Here is a 23,043-nt window from a genome sequence, read left to right as displayed (position 1 = left end):
TAAGGAAAAACATGCATTCAGGATAGTAACTTAAGAATCCAGATGCTATTGTACGTAACACAATACATGAATGATCACATACAGTTTTCTTGCAATATTTCCATATACAAAAAGGAATAAAATGTAGAAATACACACACACACACAAAAACTTAGAGCAGTGCAATAGAAAATGCAACAATAACAGCAGAGCAGCAAGATCCCAGACTGCAGCAAGTAAGGATTCGCTCAAGCACAACAACAGTAGACACAAACATAAAGGAAAGAAGCTGCTTACCTTCAGAAGGCCTCAAGTGTACACGAGTCTCTACTACCAGCCCTTAAACAAGGTCTGGGAAAAGAACTGATGCTAGCTCCAGCCCTTCCAATCACTCAGGTACATTGCATGCACATGAGCTCCCCTGCGTTTGCCCTGCCTTCCCACCAGGTGCTTAATCACTGGTTCAAGCTGTGACTTAGCATTTCCACTACAAATACAAACACCAAAAAGCAAAACAAAACAAAACATTCCCCCCCAAAAAACAAAAAAGTGAGGTTTACTATTATGTTGTTGAAAGAAGTCACATAGAGAGAATGTTTGAACTGCCTAAAAACAAGGTTGGACAAAGGCAAGTTAATGACCAAACCAAATCTGTTTACTCAGGTGAACTAAACACTAAAAAAATTAAAATTAAAATTTTAAGATTCTCCAACTCAAATAGAATTTAAGAGCCCTAGGTTTTCTGAAGTAATGCTACCTGGCTGTGTAAGTTTTTGCTTGTTAACATTTGTAGACCTGACTGTCTTGTCTGAAGCGAGTAATATGTGGCTACTTAGGAGTCACAGATAAACTGTCCCTATCACTGAACTCCTGGAGGTCCTGATGCAGGAGATACTGCATTCAGACATAGCTGTTATTTTCAGAGGAAAATATGATGCTGGCATTTATGGTGATAACAGTGGTGCACTTTTATTAGTACCCCACGGTTAGGGCACCAATCCAGCTTTTACTGAGTCATCTTTTGCCTTCATTTCAGCAATATACTAAGGCACTTACCTAAACATTAGGAATAAATAACAAAATTGCTACCAGTGGTAACAATCAGGAGTGTACTGTCCTACTCTATGTGACTAAGACCTATATGCTTGTGATATTCCATGCTTGTGATCTGAGTCTCGATGTTTAACAAGTAATGAGATGAGGATCCCAATATTTCATTACAAATGTTGTCACTGTTGTGCACTTGATATTGTGACAAGGGTCATGCTTAATTTCACACTGTATTTGAATTTAATGTTTACAACCCTTTTCCTTAAAAAAGGTTGATGTGCACAAGAAAATCAATTCACAAGTTGTTTTCTGAGTATTATATATTATTCCAGAAATCCCTCAAGGCTTCCTTAGCGAAGAGAGAAAAAGTGGATCTTGCGCAAAGGTAGGAGTTGTGAGCCTTTAAACTCCCACCTTAGAAAAGTACAGAGGATGGTGTTGGTATGTATAGCTGACATGAGGCTTGCTGCTTCCTCTGAAGAGAAAGGAAGATGCTTCCCTCCCGGTGCTTTGGCATCAGCAATGAAGCTGGTGAGACAGTTATTTTTCAGTATTAGAGGCTGTCTGGCTGATGTAGATTGATGTCTTATGTGTATTTATATTTCTCCCTATCTAGATACTTATTTTAACAAAGAATCAGAGCGTGCCACTATTATTTTTTATTTTCAAACATTTCACTTTATAAATATGAAAATACTTTTTTCCTGCAGAAATGCAGACTGGTGCAAGATCACACAGGAAAACTCTGGTAATGCAGTTCCTTGAACTCATTTCTTCTAAGCAGATCCCTAGCAAGCTAATTGTCCTACTCTGTATGTCTTTTTGGTAGCAAATATCATAAAACTGAATATTTCTTTTTCCTCTTGATTGTTCTTCTACAACATACATATACCTTAGCTTCTACAAACAGTGTGGGAACTTTTTTTTTTAACCACTAATTCAATTGGTATATATAGTATTCCGATGTTTAAAAATGCCTTTGAAGGCTCGTCCAAAGCTCACTGAAATGACATCTTTATTTAATTTCAGTGGAATATATGGATGTGGACAAAAGGAAGATGTGGTCCTGCTTCTGCACTGAGAACTAAAACAGGGATCCTTGAAGGCATAGGGCATAATTTGCTCCTGGAATTAACAGAAGCAAATGGGATTCACAAGAGACTTCACAAAAATGGCTGTTTAACAATTTGAGAAGCAGTGTCTCTGAAAACACTTCTCTCTGAAACAATATCTGTTTGAACAACATTTTAACATACAGATGTCTTCTCTGAGATTTTTTCCCCCAAATTTTCTTCTATTCTGGATTCAGCAAGATCAGAGAGAAAATATGTCTCACCATTTGAAATAGGTTGAAGAACACTGTAAAGCAAGTGAAAATAACTGTCTGTGTTTTGCTTTACAGAGCAATGGATTCATTGGGCCAATGGCTATAATTCATTTTAAAAAGGTTGTTCTTGAGTTTCACAAGGTTATAGCTGTATTGAGTCAATACAGTAAAAACAATGTTCTGAAGAGCCCTGACAGGTTTGTTGCTAACTGTAGGAACACTGCCTCTCACTTCTGAAACAGAATAACTTATTACAACTAGAATATCTTCATGGGTCAAGTAAATTTCCAGAGGTTTTTTTTCTTTGTTTGTTTGTTTGCTTGTTTCTAAGAGAAATAGAGGAAAACATTGTGCTTTAAAACAATAGTAACATGAAAAATCAGCATTTGCCAGTATGCTATTACTAGCAGACTTGATTGTTTTCTAAAAAATCCCTACAATGATGCTTTTTTCTTTTTTTATCTAAGAAAATGTATTTTTTTGAAAAAATATTCTTAAATAAAAACAAACATTTGATAATCTCAATTCAAATTCTGTTTGTTTGTATTTTTAAACTTAAATATGCTTTGTTTTTAAAAATCTATTTACTGTAAATTATAATGCAAGAAATCAGCTTTGACACAAAGTCTTTTGATTTGACCTGAAACAGTTATTTCAAGAGAAGGGAGAAAAATGTGCACCACCCTGAGAGTGAATACATGATGGGCAACATTGAAGTACGCTCACTAAAACCACAAACCTTTCAGCTGCTGGCAGTAGTTCACTCCTGATAAATACAAGATGACTCCATGCTGTGAGACTGCAGAACCAACTTTGAATTGCAGAACACTTGAATGTAAGTGAGACATTTGCTGATGAGATGTGATCAGACAGAACTGTTTTATTTTTCTTGCAAAGCTTCGATACCATCTGAAGTCAGTCCTGTTGCAAATTTACCTCTGGTTGAACTGCTCTCTACTTTCCCTGTGAATTTGTATCTGAAGACAGCAGAAGTTGTTACAAAGAGAAAGAAAGGTAATTTCTGGTAAGCTACAGATTTATCTGAAGCATTTTGTGCTGTTTTCAGAACAGAAGTCCAAACTTTGACATCTTTCTAGACCATTAAGCCTTTTGAATATTTTTCAGGTTTCTCAATTACCAATCCATCTCGGCAATAATTCTAGGGTTACTGAGGAAATACCCCTTCAAGAAGAGTACTAGGAAAATCCATTTCAGTGATTATTTTATAAGGAATAATGACCACTTTGTTTCATTAGTGGCTTTCTGTTTTTAATCAGACATTTATTTTTCATATTCACCAAACAAGGATGTACAGCATATGTTAAGGGAAATGTGTGTGTACCATATGGCTGAAAAGAATAAATTCTGTATAAAATGGAGAGGGTGAATGAGGAAGAGTAAGGTAATATAATAGATAATGAATTCAGCCACATCATATGATTTTATTGTTATGGGGATGCAAAGACTAAGGAGTGGTATGGAGTGCATATGGATTTTAAACTCGGAAGACAGTTTTACTTTTAGAATTCTAAGATGCCCTTTTGGTCTCAGCCTAATCAGATGGCTCTGTAGTCATGAAATGAAAAAGGCTGAAAGCTTAATTCTTGCATATAGCTGACTGGCTAACTCCAGCTTCAGCAGAAATAAAGCCCAATAGATGCAGACATGTAAAACTGAAAAAAAATCCCTGAGTAAATTCTGTGATGTGTTAAATTTGGGTAGGTATTCAGTGTTTCAGAACAGCACTTTAATAATTTCTAAATACCAAAATCATGTACTTTGGCTTGCATTTAGAAACAAAGGCTCCAAAATCAATCAAAAGATTTCTTTTAGAAATTGGCTCAGCTTCCAAAAATGAATTTTCTGATCAGCCTTGGAATCAGGAAGCATTTCAAGCTGAAATCTCTAGAATGAATGGTTGAGAAACAAATTTTGATGTCCTAATCAGATACTGCCATTTTTAAAAGATATTTGGGGGGGGAGGGGGGGGGGGGGAAGGGGGAAATCCTGTGGAATATAAACATGAAATATGGATGGTACATTTTGGGCCATAATTTAATATAAATTGTTACGTGATAGTATAGTTCTTGTAATTCTTTGGAATTTGGATGATTCTATATCAAAATCCCACATTAATTAACTCTCCAGCCGTGGTATTCATAGTGAAATCTGCAGTTGTCTGTGTAATTGTCTTAATTGTTATGGATAAAATAACCTGAAATGCTCAGAATGTAAACTGGCACTGAGTTATCTACCTTACTTTACACACAGCCTCATCTTGCTAATGCCACCTTTCACAGAAGTGCTAGTGTTGAAAGAAAAAGAAACTGAATGTTCCTAATTTTACTTTCAGCATTTGCATTACACACTTATGGTTGTACATCACATCCTATCTATAATCCTGTTTACATAGATTATGACTTCTGATTTTTGCAACTGTCCATGGTTTAATATTAATGTCTAAAAATGTGCTCATTAGAATCATAGCTTGTGTCTCTTCCTTGAGGAGTGTATTATCATGTTTGGCAATATCAATCATTTTTAATTAAAGCAAGTAGCATTTCCCTCAACTCACCCCACAGTTTTACAGTTTAAAGAAAGTTACTGAGAATTTCCTCTTCTTAACATGTAGTTTATGGTCAGGTAGAAATACACAAGAACACTCTTGTATAAATCCATAGTCTTCTTTCAAACTTTTGTTTTAAGCATACCTGGTAGATTTATTGCTTGACTGTGCTTCAGTAGTCTGACTCCCTGTGGTGATTTCCCAAAGTCTGCAGGCAGGAATACACCCCTCCTGCTGCAAAAGATTATGACATCATGGATGTTAAAAAGAGAATGAATGATGTGGTTAGCCATGCATTCAATATATTACTAGAGAGGGGGTTATATGGAAACATGGCCTTTCTGTCAGATAGAATGAATGAGATATATAATTTGTTTTGTCCTTCTCTTAAAAGAACAAGGGAAAGGAGATAATCTGTCTTAATAAGGGCATGCTTAGAGTATCAACCAACTAGAAAGTAATATATTTTTAAACATCCATATGTGATCCCTTTATTAAATTAGGATGTTGAGCTAAATTTAAAGTATCAATATATAAATCAGTCAGTCAGTTAAATTAGCCAATTTTATACTGATAAATGGGAGTTAATAAAGCAATTACTTCTTTCTGAACCATAAGGCTCTGGTTTCCAAATCAGTCGTATGAGTTATGGATTACTGACATAATTTACAAGTTTTCATTTATGTGACTTATATCCTTGATTTCTTAGGAATTAGTCCTTTATTGTATTAAAGGCACAACAAAACAGCATTTGAGTAACATTAAGGATGGAGCGAAGCAACAAAATTCAAGGACTATTTATGGTGATGCAGAGTTCTTAACTCTAGTTGCTGTTATTTTTAACATAGAGGGAGTTAAGGACAGAATTGTTGCCTTAATATTAAAGGTCATGACTTTTCAATGTGTGTGTCATGACCTATGTTCCATACCTATAGGATTTTGCCTTTTTTTCTCTCATTTTTATAAGCACACACCAGTAGCAGCAGTTCTGCACCTATGTTGTCCATTTGTTATGAAAGAGGTGGTATTAAAACTTGTCAGTGTATTGCCACATAACCTTCACATTTTCTATTTTTATGAGGCTCAGCTTTGTATAGGTTGACGCCATTGGGGGGTTGGAAATGGTTACAACGTGAACAAGGTCAAGATTATAGAGGATGTGTCGTAAATAAATTCTCATTTTAATTTTTCACACGCTTTTCTCCTTGTAATGCTTACTGCCTGGTATTTATCCTTTTCTGCTCAACCAGAAGTAACCCACTTCTTGGGCCACACAAATCCTGAGTACCTGCACAAACTAACTTCAGTCAGGTTGAATTTTGGAAAAATCCTATTAGTAATTTGCAAGGCAGTTCTGAAATCCAAGAAATAAGTTGTAATTTGAAGATTAAACTTTTTACTATCCTCTCCTGTGTTATAGTTAGGAACACAAAAACACAGATAGTAGCAGCCATTATGAAAGACAGTAATAAGAATGTGTCAGGAAGACTTCACAGTTCTTACTGATGGCATTTGTGTAGTTCAGTTCATTAGGTGTTACAAAAACAACAACAGAGAAATCTCAAATCAATGAAATAATATTGAAATTGTGGCTTTTCCTACTAAATAGATACTCTTTGGAAAGTGACAAGAGGCTTTCTGAGAAATCAAAACTGGCTAATAGAGACTGAGACATTTCTGGTTAAAGCAGGGAATGAATAAGAATGTAGACAAAAAAAGTCAGACAGATGTTAGCATGCTCAAGGAGCACTGCCAGGGGAAAAGAAATCAAACAAAACAGCAAAATAAAATGCAACACAAGAAGATTGATGTGACCAAGAGTAGGATTCATTTGAGATCTAGCCCTAATGTCAGACTCATTTTACAGACTGGCAGAGTGAACAGAGTGAAAGAGTTACTTTAGTCACCTTACCTCCTATGCTCTGGACCTAGCACTTTGAATGGGGAGAACCGTTAGAAAGGTTGGCTTCAATCTCCCCAATGTATTTCCATTCAAATATCAACAGCTGATAGATAGGAATAGGTAAGGCAGTCAGAACTTGTATTTCCTAATGAAAATTCTATTGTGAAATATAAAGTTAGTTAACTACTCACTACAAAGGAATTTTTTTTTCATTAAAAAAAAAAAAAGAACTTTTAATAAAACGAATTACAGTTTTTCCCTCTGAAATGCACTGAAGTGCTTTGAAATGCTTACACTGAAATTCATATACACCGGTATATGTACAGTGCATTTTATATGAGGCTACTCCAAAAGTAATGCCTCCTATTTTATCATATTGGACCATGATATCAGAGGTGCTTATTGGTGGTATAGCAGTGTAGGGTGAACCTTTCCGGTCCATGGAGTGGTGACAGCGAATTCCTCACCAAAGAAGTTCAACAGGTAAAGTGATGTGCACTGTCTTCTGGGATAGGAAAGGAGCACCAGGCCCCACACCAATTTGAAGTCTGTGGAGCACACTATCAATCTTGGCTGGACTGTCATACCACATCCACGATCCAGACTTGGCAACTTCTGATGTCCTTTTTGAGCCAATGAAAGATGGACTCCCTGGGCAATATTTTCTTAGCAACGACACTGTCACAGCAGTTGTGAAAAGGTGGCTCACTGCACTGGTGCAGATTGTTACAAGCATGGCACACAGGCTCTTGTTCTTTGCTGGAAAATGCACAGTTATTAGTGTGACTGCCGAAAAACAGTGTTTTGTAGCTGAGAATTTGCTCTATTAGATAATGTTATTTTGCTCTTTGTGTCTGTTGTAGTTTTTGTGGAAATCACAGAATCACAGAATCATAGGGGTTGGAAGGGACCTCCAGAGATCATTGAGTCCAACCCCCTGCCAACCAGGTCGCACAGGTAGGTGTCCAGGCAGAAATAAATAGGAAACATTATTTTTAAAGCAACATATGAATTTCAGAGCTCACGTACCCGGGCTTCAAATACAAATGAGCCAAAAAGTAACTAACGACAGAGTTACTCGGCTGATGAACTTTCTGGTATGTGTTGGAGACGAAATATAGTTTTTAGCTGTCAAATTTTTAAAGTATGACTTTGAGGAAATATTAAAATGGATTTTCTGCATTTTTACCAAAATTTACCCTTCAATCCTATGTAATTGGTTAAAATCTATAAGGCAATACCGTTGCATTTTGTTCTAGCAGTAATGTTATAATAAGACAATTAACATCTGCCATTTATGTTGGTGTTATCAATTATCTGAACCCCTGTTTTCCTAACTGAAAATAACTGGATTTAAGTGAAACATAAACTCACTGTTATTGAATAGGATATGAGCTCAGTAAAATACTGAAGCCTCTTAATAAATTAAATTAAGAGTATCAATATTTGATAGACCTAGTAGAAACTGCAAAAACTCTTCTAGTGTTGACACAAGAGTAACCCAACTGATTCCACTAGCATACCTTTCTTTTTGGCCCCAACTAAAACAAATTATAAATAATTTTTAAAAAAATAATTTTGACAGAACTTCATTTTTCCTTTCAGTAACCTCTAATTTTGTGGGACTTCAGATAATATAACTTCCCTAATACAATTTAATGATAGCAACCTTACAGGATGCTAAAGAAAGTGTATTTGTTTACAGTATATAGAGCAATGCCAGATCTGGCTGGTGTGCAGGCAAGATTTCTCAAACTTTTGATCTGCAAGTTCTGCTTTCCAGAATGTCAAGATCCATGTTAAAAAGGGAATCTGGTGTGCAGAGTTTGTTCATCCCATCACCGCAATTTTAAAGCAGAACAGAAGACTGATAGAGATGATTAAAGGTATGGTATAAATATTGTATGGGCCATACAGACTTTTGGCCTGACTCAGACTGGCTCTTATACTGCCAGGATCATGGATTGCATTTGATGGGTTTAACTGTCAGGGAGGTAAGGAAAGGAAAATTTCCATCAGTTATGAGTGACTTTTTTTACTTTGTTCCCCTAAACTGTCAAGTAGTGAAGGTCTTCCTCTTACTCTCCTGGAGCTTCCTTCCTTTTCCCCATTTCTTTCTTCTCACATACACACATTTTAGCAATCTTTTTAGGAGGACTGAGTGAAAGGAAGGACCTGAATTCCTCTGTGTTTAATATTGATGTTCTACATGGCAAAATCTGTGCTTCATAGAGAGAAATTTTCCTTTTAAGAGGCAAAATTGAAGCAGATGATTGATACTTAGTCTCTTGAAATCCTGAAAGTTTTCCTTGAATGAAATCTGATCTTTGAAGGAGTAACCTGCCAAGTTAATAAAAAAAAAAAAAATGAAGGAAATGCATATAATGCACTGCTCAATTATTTACCACTGTGTAATATGAAGCCACCAGCATGTTTCAAGTATTCAAGTGCAAGAATGAATGTAAAAATGCATAGCTTCACAGAGTATCTCCTTCCATGGTAGGAGTGTGGTATCTATACAATTACAAAAGATCTATGTCTGGGAGAATATTGAAAGTATGTTTGCTTTCAGAAGTTATAAATTGCTGTTGTTCAGATGATCTAAAGTACAAGCTACATCAGTACAAAACTACATGAGGCTGGAGAAGTATTTAAACAGGAAAAATAATCAGAAATGTAAGATTGCGGTCACTCTCTACTTATGATCCTGATTTATAATGTGAAGACAAAACTCATTTTGGACCTCCAGGTAATGACAACAGTGAGGCAAAGTATTCAAATACTTTTCACTTTCTGAACTTCTATGTTCATCTCTGCACCCAAATAAAAACTACATTTTCAAAACATAGGTTTGAATAAGATTAATTAATAATATTTATCTCTATTATTCTACTTAGCATAGAGGATGGTGGTTCTACTTACGATGACCATGATAGTTAATGTAAGCAAAACTAAAATAGTTTTGGCTTTGAAAAAAAGGAAGTTGGACCAACTTCAGGCTGTGTGTGCTTAACATTCTCCAAAATGTTGCAGATGGGTTGAATGGAGGGCTGAGTTTGATAAATGGCTTTGGCTCTGAAGCCACAACGCAATACTTGTAAATTCTTTTGAGATTATTAGCCTGGTAGTTTAACATCTATCATTTGAGATAGACTAGCATTACTATGGATACAAGTAACTCATTGTGCACCCATGCTATTACTCTTCCTCTGGTATAATTGATATTGCTGATACTCAGTTGCTCATCCTGATAGATTTGATGAAATATTTTTTATATTATTAAAAGAAGGAAAAAGGAACCTTAATTTAAGGGATTAAATACTTAACTCCCTTGTACACTTTAAAGGATGCAATCAGAGGTGATTTCTTATTTATTTACTTATAGTTTTTATTTATATCTCAGGTTTTATTCTTAGCTCTTATGCACTAAATGGGAAGACCTGTGTAAAAACTTCGTAGCTTGTAAAGATGTAATGGAAAATAACCTTGTAAACTGATTCATTTTTTGGCTCAACATGAGACATTTTTGTAATGTTAAAACCAATGCAAACCATTTTGGATGGTTTTATTAACTTCCCTCTCCCCAGAGGAATTTTAGTACCTCTGTCTTTGGCTTTGCCATTAGCAGTGTTGCACAGCTGAAGGGGCTGGCATCCTCACCCTGCAAGGAGTCATTGGCTGATGTAAACAGATGCCCTTCCCTTGGAAGAAACACTTTTGGGCATTGCACTGTACATGCCATGCAGGTGTTAGGGAGGTGCAGGAGCTCAGAGGGATTCTCATTTTGTATGCTGGTAGTGGATCCTCAGGTCCCATTCCCATCACCATTACTGAATCTCCTCTCTCTCAGGGGAAGATTTACATTCTCTTGACATGGAAGAGTTAAACAAGGGGGAAAAGGACTTTTACACAGCCCTGTAAAAGTCATGTTTTGCTGGCAAACAGCAGCAAACTTGCTAGGCTTTCTTCATTAGAGCCTCACCATTTAAGCCATCAGCGTCATTTTGTGAGGACATCAAACATGTGTACACCAGATGCCTGCAATGCAGAGCAGCACTAAGGACCTGACTCAACTTAACAATAATCTGTGGACAGCGGGTGTGAACCTGAGCTGGGCCAACACCTCATCAGACTGCATGGCTAATTGATTTCAAAATTAGAGTTGGTATTTCTGAACAATAATCTTAAAAGGCAGCAATAAAATACATCAGAATCCTTTGAGCTAGCCAAGCTTTCATCCAAATGGCTTATTACAAAGAGCTGGCACACCTGAACTTTGGCATAGACAAATAAATCCCAAAACAGTAAATGGAAACCACATTTGGCACTGGAGGTTTGTCAAGAGAAGTTTGTAGTCATCAGGAAACAAGATCTTGGATTTTTTTTTCCTTAGTGGCAGGAAATCATTCACTGAATGTATTTTACTACAACTGCTGTGATTTATGTAATGAAAATGTAGGTAGTGTTGAGAAGAATACTCTTTTTTTTTGTTTTTTTTTTTTTTTTTGTTTTTTTGTTTTTTTGTTTTGCTTTTCACAATCTTGAGGATCCCAGGAGCTCTAAAAAGCACAGCAAGGGTTACAGTTATCCCAACAGTGATAACCGAATTGCATGTGTGTCGGCCTCCCTCTTTGAACTTTGAACTGCTAGTTTGTGGCATCATGGTCCAAAAGGATTTAGATCTGACTTTTGTTTGGCTACAATAAATTATACCCAAGTATCTGAGCAATGCCTGGAATCTTATCTTGAGGACAGAATGAGGCATCTCACTTAAGGGATGGTATAAATTTGGAATACAAATCTTTCCAGGGAATAATTTCAGACCAGGTAGAAAAGGTTGCTTTTTTGTTTACTATAGGTTGAAGTAGAATAAACTCTGGAATATTTAGGTAAGCTCATTAATTTATTAATGCAATATGGCATGGAAAAAAGGGCTCTCTGAAAGGCATAGAAACAGGACTAAAGAAGTCTGTGATGTCAGTGGCTGATCTGTGAAGTACCTTAGATCCATTTGGACTGCTTGGCTCTTGCAATTGCTTGTAGATAGCTTTATACATTTGATTTAATGAATTAAAAAATGTGTAACAGGCTAGAAGCAAATGCAGCTTTTATCATCAGTTGATCTGATTGAAATGTTACCTACTCCTGTGTTACTAGCTTTTTGTTTAAAATCAGTGGTAAGTACTGTCACTGACAGTTTCCTGGCTTAAGTTTGTGACAACTGAGATAGTTCTGTTCATGGTTTTGAATTATTTTGATCTATACTATTTATATTTGTATTGGTATGATGTTAAGCTTAGCTCAAAAATTGCATCTTTTTGATATGTATTACATCTTCACTAACAGTCCTGAGACAAGTATGAGTATGATGGCTACATGACAAGATGGCTACATTATTTTGTCAACGGATATAAACAGCCTTTTAGATGCATGTCTAATATATGTGCTAAGCTCAGCTTTAGACAATTCAAAATATATTTTTTCTTCCTTCAGTTTATGTCTAATTTCAATTTTCAAGCATGGCCTGATTCTCATTTCACTTATAAAGTTATTTTCCAGATGTATCACATGTATCCTGGATTTTCAATGGACTATTGGTACAAAAAAAAAAAAAAAAAGTCTGTGATATGGCAACTATCCCATTATTCAGGGCTTCATTCAGTCATACATGTTTAAAACAAGTCCAATTCTGTTAACTGTTAATCTGTAGTGTAGTGAGAGGATAATCAGACCTTGAAGATTCCTCTTGCCTTTCTGAAAAGTTTTACTATCCACAGTGTTGCATCTCTTGATCTTGCCAGTATATTATTGTGCCTCCAAAGGGCTAGGTATGTGAGAGCTCCTGCTCACACTCCACTCTTGGCTACTTTAACCCTGAGCAATTTTAGAAAGGTTATGTTTTTCAAGCACACAGTTTTGGGGTATGTGGGGCAGTTCACATTTTGACCCACTAGCGACATATTTTGTTCTTCTCAATATTTTAGTCAAGTAAAATGAACTGAAATAATGAAATGAAATTCTGACCAGCTCTTGATACAATAACTTAGGTTTCTCATAGACACGCATGCCATTTTAGCATTCATTTACTTAAGTGTTGATGTTCATCTGCTTACTTGTCTAAAATAAGGTATAAACTAGCCTAAAGGTGCAACATTCAAATAAAGACCGAGGGGACAGATTCTGGCCTCTTTTACATCTATTCAACTTCACTGACTTCAGCAGAGTTTGCATAGGTGCAGAAGAGCGAAAATTTGACTCTAAATTTTTACTCTTTTGATAATGACATTTTCTTTAGTTTGTGTAGTAAAAAATAAAGGATTTGTTTGTGTAAAATTGAAGAAGAGAATAATTTCTGACCTAATTCCAGCACATGGCTCTTCATAGTTTCTTCCTGCTTCTGCATGTATTCATATGCAAAGCAAAAGAATACATCAAAGTGACACAAACGGCATAACAAAAGCTGTCTACAAAGTCCTGCACCAGCTGGTACTCTTACATGTTTTAGATTAGAGTCCAGAGAGTACTAAGACTGGACCACCACAGGAGAAACAGCTAGGGGACATTGAATGTTCCCATGCACAGTGTTATACAAACAGCTGTATCAAATTAATTTAGGCTTATCCACTGTGAAAATTCACAGGGTTCAATGGCTTTTCTTACCTGTGAAAGGGTGGTCTAGTCATAGGACTTCTGTATAGAGTCTGAAGCAGAGGGGCAGGTTTCAGACTTTTGTGTGCTAGTGTTAAAGGTCAAAATATATAGTAGTAGACAAACAGGTGGGAGTTAAAATACAGCAAAGACAAAAATGCAGCAGGAGCATGAATTACACAGTTTATATTTATTTTTTGAATAACAAAATGTGTCTCAGAAACTACTAAATCAGTTTTCAAAATGAAATTTTAGCTAGGGAGTTTTCTCTAATGCAAAAAGGAAGTGGATCCATGCTGTATTTTGCGGGATTATATTATTTTAGGGAAAGATAACTTTATATGTGTGATAGGTCTGTACTTCTGCGTAGTTTAAAAGCCTTTCCATTATATTATATTATATTTCCCTCTTAGACTACTTTATGCAAAGATAGTTCATTACCAGAAGGCTCTATATTTTCTGAAGATACTGTTCACAGTATGTCTTCCTTTGTTGCTAAAGTGTTAAATAGCATTGTGCTGTATTTAAGCAGAAAACGGCAGAACTGAACAGAAAGCATTGTGGAACTATCCATTTACAAAATCAAAGCCTGCTTCTACCAAGTAGTTTTAAGAATACACTGCAAATACACTGATAGTCCCATTATCTGCCATGCATAAGGAGCAGTAATCAGCGGGTTGCCTAGTTCTAATGCTGTAGTTAAAATACTTTGGATTAAGGTTTGTTTGTTTGTTTTATCCTTGCCTTAGTCTTTGATAACAATGCCACAAACAAGAATACACTTGTCTTCTATATGGAGATGGATGAACTGGCTGCCTCCAGAACAAGTCCAGGAATTCCAAGAGATAACGTGAAGGAAATCAAAAAGTAGCTGGAATTTTTACAGAGCTTTTTCTACACTGTTAGTATCTCCTAAGGTTATAGGACTAGCCATAATAGACGCCTGACTTGGGGCTTCGTTGCTGAAAGATTAGTGGGTACCTCGGTGTTCTGAGTGGACTCCCTCAAAAATGCAGTGTTTTAATGTGGCCTGCATCAGCCAAAAGCAATCTGTGCTGTGGTGTAGTGTTACTGCTTTATCTATAGTGATAAGGCAACTGTCTTCCTGCAGCAAGTAGACAGTTCCCTTATCGTTATAGCTAAAGTAAAACTCATGCCAGCAATGCCTAAAGCTTGGTAAGTAGTAAGCTTTATCCCTTTTTTTTCATACATATTCTCTGTCAGTATAGCTGACAAAAGCTTGGGTTTTGATTTCAGTTTAAGTAATCTGATCATCAGCCTATCAATACAAAAACTAGAGGTGAATCAGAAGGACAAAGAAAATAAAGTAGTTTCAACAAGATAATTTGAGTAAACTCTTAATTACACTGGAGAAATCCAGAAAACTCTAAACAAATGTGTTATACTGTAGAAGAATAAAGATTTGAGGATTGTAAAGTATTAAAATTTAATATAATTCCAGAAGCAACTTCAATATTTAAACTGTAGCTGTGTATGGAATGTTCTTAATGTGGTACATAATAATTAATTTATAATGATCCTGATACTGAATCCTAGAGACAGCACTACATGACTATTGCTGTAATACAGGAAATTTTGGAGAAAGGAGATTTATAGGATTCTTAAGCAGAAAAGAAAATAAATCGGAGTTCTACAACATTATCTGTACTGTAGATCAATATAGACTGCTTTCACTGCAGCAGATCATCGAGGTTACATGGTTGCCCTCCAGGGAAAGAATGGAAGACCTCTGAAAATGTGTTGCCCAAAACTTCAGCAAACTGGATTATAGGATGATTTTTCAGGTTTAGCCCTCACAAAGTTACATGCTGAAAAAAAAATCCATAAAAAAACAAAAACAAAAAAACAACAATAAAGAAAAAGGACAAGAAGTCCTGAGAGTAGTTGTGGAGAACGTATTTTGTAATCTTCAAAATAAACATTATGTTGGGATGAAGGGTTTTTTTTTTCTTTTTTTCCCAGATGGCTTTTTATTTTTAATCATATGGGAAGTTTCAGAATATATAATCTACAAGGTGCTGCGTGGCAAAGACAGTGATGATATAATATCTATTCTTCCAGTGTTACTCCAGTGTGCCTGATTGGCTCTGCTAGCCTTGACTTAGTGCTGATGGGATTGTAACAGACAAGGAAAGTGAAATCTCTCTGCATCACCAGCTACATATAAGTGTCAGACTGTGGCCTGACCTTTCAAAACAAAGTCAGCAACCTTCTGGTATAAAGAAAAGCATACACCATACAGAAAGGCAATGTATTAACAACAGTGCTAATAAATTTTACTTGGATCACAAGGACTAAATCATCAAACTGGGAAGTGGAATTTAAATGCTCAAAAATTAACTGTTTATGTTCTACCAAACATCCCCAGCTATGGCAAAATGTCCATTATGGCTCCAGTGACTTCAAGGAAACAGTGCTAATTTATGTCAGCTGAAGATGTAGATGGCAGTGATGAAACAGGACAAAGATAGTATAGTTTGAAAGTGGAGTGATGCTAAAAGAGAGAATAAGGGTACCACGTTAATCTCATGCACAACATGAAGACAATAACATCAAGATTAAATAACATGCTGATTAATCTGCCTAATTTAGGCAGATTTTTTACAGAATTGATTTAAATTTTCTAGTTACCACTTTATCTGCCCTGCTGTGAGAATCAATCTACGCGATTTTTCTCCTTTGCTAATAGCCTAATTTTTCTTTCTTTGTCCAGCATTATCAAACCATGCCACGTATTCTATTAAGTTGTTGTGATGCCAAAACTTGTGGTCCTGGCAAAATGTATCATGCAGCATATCTAGGTAAGTGAATTAAAAAAGCATCTGAGCAGGTATCTGGTGCATGTCACAGTTCGTTCTTCCATAATAAACTGTGTTCTCCTTCTCATTCATTTGTCAATCATAGTAACTAAAGATTATTATTTGCTGTATGTACGGGACACCAGCAATTTGCAAAGTCTGTTGGCAAGAAAATCAGGTTAAAATGACAGAGTGAGAAATTAAGCAGAAGTCTGATGTAATTAGCTACAACAATCAGTGCTCTAATTTCTGATTTATTATTTCCTGTTTTCCTGCTGCTTTCAGTCCATGCATACTGTATACGCTTCATATAGGTCAAACAATTGCCTTATCAGTCCTGGCAAACCAAGAGGTCAGAGTTAACAATATTTATTTGAACATGCAGGATGCTTCCCACTGCAATTAGGAAATAACTATTACTAATAGGTCTTTGGTGCTATTTCCTCATTTATACAATTTTGTAAAGGAACAGGCGATAGGAAATTCAGATTTCATACTTCTTCGTAATTTTTTTTTGCAGATAGATTTACTTGTCTAGTAGTAGCCAGTTTGGTTAAACTGGCCGTACTGAATTCTCTCAAATGACAATTTGACAAGGTATTAATGTGGAATGATTAAATTTACTTGCATGAGTTTAATAACTATCTACATACAGCATATTTTGCATTATGTCATGTGAGATCTTAAAACGACACTAGCCAGTTATTAGTCCCCCTGAAATCCATGAGAGTTTTGCTTCCGACTGAGATGGGATTAGAATATGTCCCTGTAAATTTGTTCTGGCTAGCATTTTCACACTGTGCAGAGTTCAAGGTCTTTGGATCAGCAATTCTTTCTACTAATACAAGACAGTGCATATTTTACTTTCACATGGTTCTTGCAATTCTGTTAGGAACTCCTGTGACTGTTTTGATTTGAAAACTGTACGGTAAATTGTGTATTTCAGCTGAAAAGTATTTACTATATATATTTAACTCTTCAGAATATGGACACATTTTCCTAAAAAGTGAAGCTAGATGAAACCCTCAAAGGCCATATAGTCTGGCCATCAAACTATTCCTAAAAATAAACGATAACTAAAACATTCCTGAAAGAAGTTGGCCTGGCCTATTCTCTGAAGACTCCAGAAATGGAAATCCTACAAACTGCTCACGTAATCTATTCCATTATCTACTCTTACAGAGGGGGAATAGGAATAAAATTCCAAACAAAAAACCCTTGCTGAAAATTGACTCCATTACTTATTTTCCTTCCTATAAATAGGCATGAAGATACAGAGACCTTTCATATAGGAACATCGTGTCTCTAAATTTTTTTCCTTTGTACAACAGTATACAATATTTGTTCCTTCAAATTCACATTTTGTTAAGCTCTGACCATTTGTTTTTTTCATGCTAGACCTTGTCCTTGCTAGAGCAATTGCAAAATCATGTGTTCAACGCATAACTCTCATAGCTATACTTTACATTATTATAATTGCTTTATTAAAATTGTGGCACTGTTTTGACACTTGATCCCTACATCCAGATCCCTTTCTATAGACCTACTGTCTAAGCAAGTCATTTCTCATCCTGTATTTGAGAATCTGATTCACTAACTAGAATTGCATTCTATTTATTATAGTCTATTTCTTCCATTTATCATTCCTATTTTGAATTCTAGTCATGTCCTTCAAAATGCTTGCATTCCTCCCAGCTTCATATCACATAAGAATTAAATAAAAATTCTGTATCACTTAAGTCATTAATGAAATAACTACATAGTGCTAGAGTCAAGTAGTATCATGTTCATAGAATCCCAGTGGATACCCTAGTATTTCAGCACACTGTTTTCCAATCTCTTCCTCACTCTCTTTGCACTATTGTTGGACAAAAGAGTTATTTTTCTTTATTTTTCTTCCAATCAGGTTCTCATGTATGCAAAGTAGTATTGATTGTTTTAACGGAAAAAATACACAGCACATATACTACTCTTTCTCTACTTCTGAGACTTGCTTCCTGTCATACAAAAGAATTAGCTTGCTTGATATATTTATTCTAGTTACATTATTTTTGGCCATTACTTATCACTGGTTAATCTTTTAAGTGCTTGGAAATAGATGCCTTGTTTATTTCTCAGTGTTTTGAAGTCAGACCAGCTCTTCTAGGATTCCTTATTTCTCTCTCTTCTGAGAGTAAGCACAACATTTGTATTTTTTCAGAGCTCCGGAACTGTGATGTCCACAGATTCTCTAATTTGTAATAATTCTAGGATTACTTTGCCACTTCCCTAAATATCTACTGGATTTCATTCAGGCACAGCCTATGTGAGGTCCTTTTTAACTCAGGGCAGTTGAGTTTTTACCCTATTGTTAATGCTAATCATAGAATCTATGCAATCTCAGGTAACTACCTTTCATGAGAACTGAACAATTTACTTCACTTTTCAACCCTTTTGACTACCAGACTTTATTATTGTTGAGTTGTCCTCTACTAATAATGTAGATTTAGAGAATAATTTCTTATGATCTATTTGATCACTACATGGGCCTGATACTGTCTCATGTCTTCATCTTTCTAATTTTTAATCATACATATTGTTATTTTTTATGTATATGCTAAAACAAATATATGTCAGGTCATTGCTGAGCCTCAGAGTAGAGCCAAACAACTTCACAGACAAAGCTCAGAACTAAAACAGCGAGTGTTTACTTTCTTAAGCTGCAAAAATTCCTTTACATCTTCACATTCTCAGCTGTTTTTTCCCTCTTTGTCAAAAATAAGAGTAACTCCTCCTGTGTACTTTTTCTGCCTCTTCTTTCAGAAACTTTTCCCATGACCATAAATCTGCACTGTGCTTCTCCATTCTTCATATAGCTTTAGGTATCAATCATATCATCCTGTACGTTTAAAAGTTATATTGGTTTATGAAAAGCTTTTTCCACTTTAGACTCTCATGTGACAATGCCTTTTGTTTTTTTGTTTTTTTTTGTTTATTTTCTGGAGGCTTCTTAGAAAATCTAGCTGCTACAAGGAGATCAACCTGCTCAGAAGCACTGGAAAAGTCTCAAATGTGAATGCAAGTTCTGCAGACAGCTGTGCCAGCTCCAGGGCAGCTCTGAAAAAAGTAGAATTATGGCTGCAGCATGCAGTATTATTAAGTCATATCAAGGATCTGATATTCTGCAGGCTTAGTTTATATCATGCAACACCTGCTGCCCACAGATATGTGTGACTTTGCTTCAGCAAACGGTGAATGAGAATGGGGTGCAAAAGAGGAATGGAAGTGAATGATGATAGTAAACAAGAAACATTAAATTAGTGACAGAATGAACTGCTAACATTTTTATTTTCAGAGACTATGGATTCCAGCCAGGGAGATATTCAAACAGAATATTTTTGAAAAACAAAAATTTGAACTAGTATATCTTAGAAATTGATGTTTGGAAACAAATAAAGGGAGCCTGTAGAGAACAGAAGACATTGGAAGATTAAATTCAGTATTCAAATTATTTTTTAAACAGATTTCTTTTTTATTTTTTCTTTTTACAGCTCTGTAGCAGTTTTTATGTTGAATAAAGTGATTCAATTTGACTATCCTGCCTATTATTTTATTTAGTCTTTTACATTTTTCCATTGATTGGTTTCTTGGACTGCATTAATCTTAATTCTATAGCAGGTTTCTTCACTCCACATTTCTTTGTTAAGACTTCTTTGTGGACTGAAGAATACGTTCACAGTATGAAGTTTGCTCCTCGGCTGAATGAAAGTTGCATTCAATTCAGGCATTCCATCTATAATTTCAGCAGAGTTTTTTTACTTTTTATTTTTTAAGATTTTTAATTTTCAAATCATTCACCTTTCTTTCATTTTTCTCATAATTATTCTCCTTGAACTGTACTGCACAGGCTGTGTTACAGTGCAGGGAAGTAAAATTGACCAAAAGTTTTTTTCAAAGTTTTGTAAAATGGATGACTACATTGGCTGAGAACTTATTTATAAGCTAACATTACCTAAATAGAATTTTTTTTTTGGTTGGTTTATATTCCCTTAGGGATATGTCCCATTCCCGTTGCTGTCAGTGAGAAATCTCCCATTAAGTTAAAAGGGTGTGGAATCAGGTCTTTAAAAACATTATATTGAAACACAACATGGTTATAAATGCTAGTAAAACTTTCAAGAGTGATCTTTCAATGAGACTAAGAATTGAGGGCTGATCCACAGCAAAACACGCTTTCTGAAACAGTGTAATGCAAAATCCTTCCTTGTCCCCCTGCCTTCCAAAAGTTAGAAAGAAAAGTATAGAGCACTCCTTGGAGAAACTGGAGTGTTCAGAATCAATAGTTTTTCATGGAACATATGAATCTGCTTAAACTCCAGGACACATCCAGAAGATTTCTGTGTGTACCCTGAACCAGCCAGTTTCAGGGCTGCTAACTCTAATGAAGGCCTGACTTCGGGCTGGAAAGAGACCTCCTGAACCAAGAGGGAGTTGATGTATCTTCCCATCTGTATGGTGAAAGACACAAGATGCCAGAGCAACAGAAACAGATATTTAATAGCCAGGTAAATCCATACTTTAACTTCTCTTTTTGTCTATTTCCTTGATGCACTGTGTGTTAGCATTTCTGGTGGTTTCTGAAATGTATACATATTTTTGATAAAGAGTTACTACTTAAAAGCTTATTATTTCAGGAAATTTTATTTTCAGTTGTACTTTTCTTGCATTTCAAAGCACTTCATAAACAGGAAGAGCCTAATCCATCATTATTCACACATCAATGTTTAGGTCAAAAGGGACAGCACAATTGGAACTTGGTTGTCAAGTGTGTGTGTGAAGGTACTGTAAGAAAATATCACTGTGCTGCTTTGCTGGCTATCATTCAAGGATATAGAACGATATCTTAAAGCTTCCTGGGAACACAGGATAAACCACTGTAAGATCCAAAATAGAGATCAAGAATTTTAATTTCCTGTAACTGACAGTTCAATACAAATTAACATCTTGGCCAAATGTTCAGCAAACATCAATCATGATAGTTGCCTGAAGCCAATTTACACCACCTCATGGCAGATGAAGATAGCTGTAGAATATCATAAAGATAAAAGACCCACTAGTATGAAAAGTTCTTTCACCATACCAGGCTAGACAAAATGTGAGGAAATGTTTACTACAAAAAGAATAGCTTTTTGGCCAATAAACTTAGTTAAGAATATCATTGTTCTCCTTCCACCCACTGGAAAAAAAAATCTTATCACTCTCAAAACTCTCATTTTTAAAATACGGATTAGTTTTGTCTTATTTTCTTAAGACCTTTTTAAAGCTTGTTTAAAATGCAATGAATGTCTATGACATTCTTGAGCTCTGTCATCTCTGTTCTTCAAAACTGAAAAACACTGACACATCATATCAGAGCTGATTAAGTGAAGAAATTTAGGAAAACATGTTATCATATTGTAATTTCTGTGGTATTTGGTCCTTGAGAAAAATGTCAGAAATTATGTAAAGCAAAACTTCTGAACTCTTCAAATTACTTCTGCTGAAGAGTCCTGTAGGTCCGGAGTCATGATTTCATTTATGGACACATATAGAGCAGAACATCTATCTATTCTGAGTAACCAGAGCATCAAAGTTACACTGTTTAATATTATGAGATGAAACTCAAGACAGAAAGAGTATTTCTAATCCCAAGCATTGGAGGTATCATTCCCCATGTATTAAAGTATCAGATACTTACATTTCAGAAGACAGAGACATACAAATGCTAACATTGTTTGCATCTTAACATTTGACTGTCCATGTATGTATGTATTTTTTCTGTCGTGGATTGAAAGAAGCAATAACTAATATTTTGTTTTCCAGTTAAAAAAAAAAAAAGAAAAAAAAGGAACACTTTATGACTTGTTGACTCCATTGTATTTATGCTCTTGCTTAACATTGAAGTTAAACACATGCCTCGATGTCTGATAAATTAACAATATATTTTTTAAAAGAAATAAGTATTTATTTCAGCAAAATTAACATTTTCTACATTTCCATTCATAGCCAGTTATTTGCTGCAAATTTAAATCTAATGTGACATTTTGAGTATAGTACTTAAATTAAAAGTTTGTGGCCAATAATCATTGCCCAGATTACTAATACTAGATTTTAGTTTAATTTTCTAAAATTTCAGGTAAATGTCAACTGAACAGTATTATGGTCTGCAATCGTCCTAATATTTATGTCCCCCCAATTTTTAGTGGGCCGTTATTTTTTTTTCCCAAAGAAAGTGACTTAATCTTTCTTATTTGCTTCAAATTTTATATTAATGATAATTTTCTTTGCCAGTTCATTTGGAGGTAGAAAATCTAACTCGGGCTCAGACCCCCTTGTTTTATAATTTAATACCGATATTACTTACATTATTAGTTTTACTGGTAAATCAAGGAGCAAGTTGCCGGAATCCAGCTGTGACCCCAGGGCAGGAACTTTCTGCCGGCTGTCACCTTCTGACAGTTCGGGCTGTTAATTACCTCCAACAGTTGGAGCACAAGCACCTCTCTGTCTGCCAGCTGGCAGCCTCAGCCTCAAACTGGCAGCCTGAGAAGATTTAAAACCTGTAACAAAAGGCTGCTATGTAAACAGTTTATCGTAAAATACACAATGGCAGCAGTAGACCCACATCAGGAATCAAAGGTAGCCCATGCGCTCTTGGGGACTGAAAATGGTACAAGCTCCTGCTTGCCTCTTGCTGCCAGCCAGTGGACAAAAACCAAAGTCCAAAGGGAAA

The 23,043-nt window shown here is 35.6% G+C and overlaps 1 long non-coding RNA gene across 1 annotated transcript; it reads right to left on the bottom strand.

Annotated features, from left to right (window-relative positions):
• Nucleotides 1-979: 979 nt before the first annotated feature.
• Nucleotides 980-22,821, bottom strand: LOC128080283 (uncharacterized). Its single transcript, XR_008206571.1, has 3 exons — nt 22,675-22,821; nt 5,068-5,156; nt 980-3,333 (listed from the first exon to the last, which is right to left on the bottom strand). It is a non-coding gene; the product is annotated as an uncharacterized LOC128080283 (long non-coding RNA).
• Nucleotides 22,822-23,043: the final 222 nt, after the last annotated feature.

Source organism: Tympanuchus pallidicinctus, unplaced genomic scaffold, assembly GCF_026119805.1.
Source record: "Tympanuchus pallidicinctus isolate F22 unplaced genomic scaffold, pur_lepc_1.0 scaffold2, whole genome shotgun sequence".
NCBI lineage: Eukaryota > Metazoa > Chordata > Aves > Galliformes > Phasianidae > Tympanuchus > Tympanuchus pallidicinctus.
Note: the sequence above shows the minus strand (reverse complement) of the source record. Positions and strands in the feature narration are given on the sequence as shown.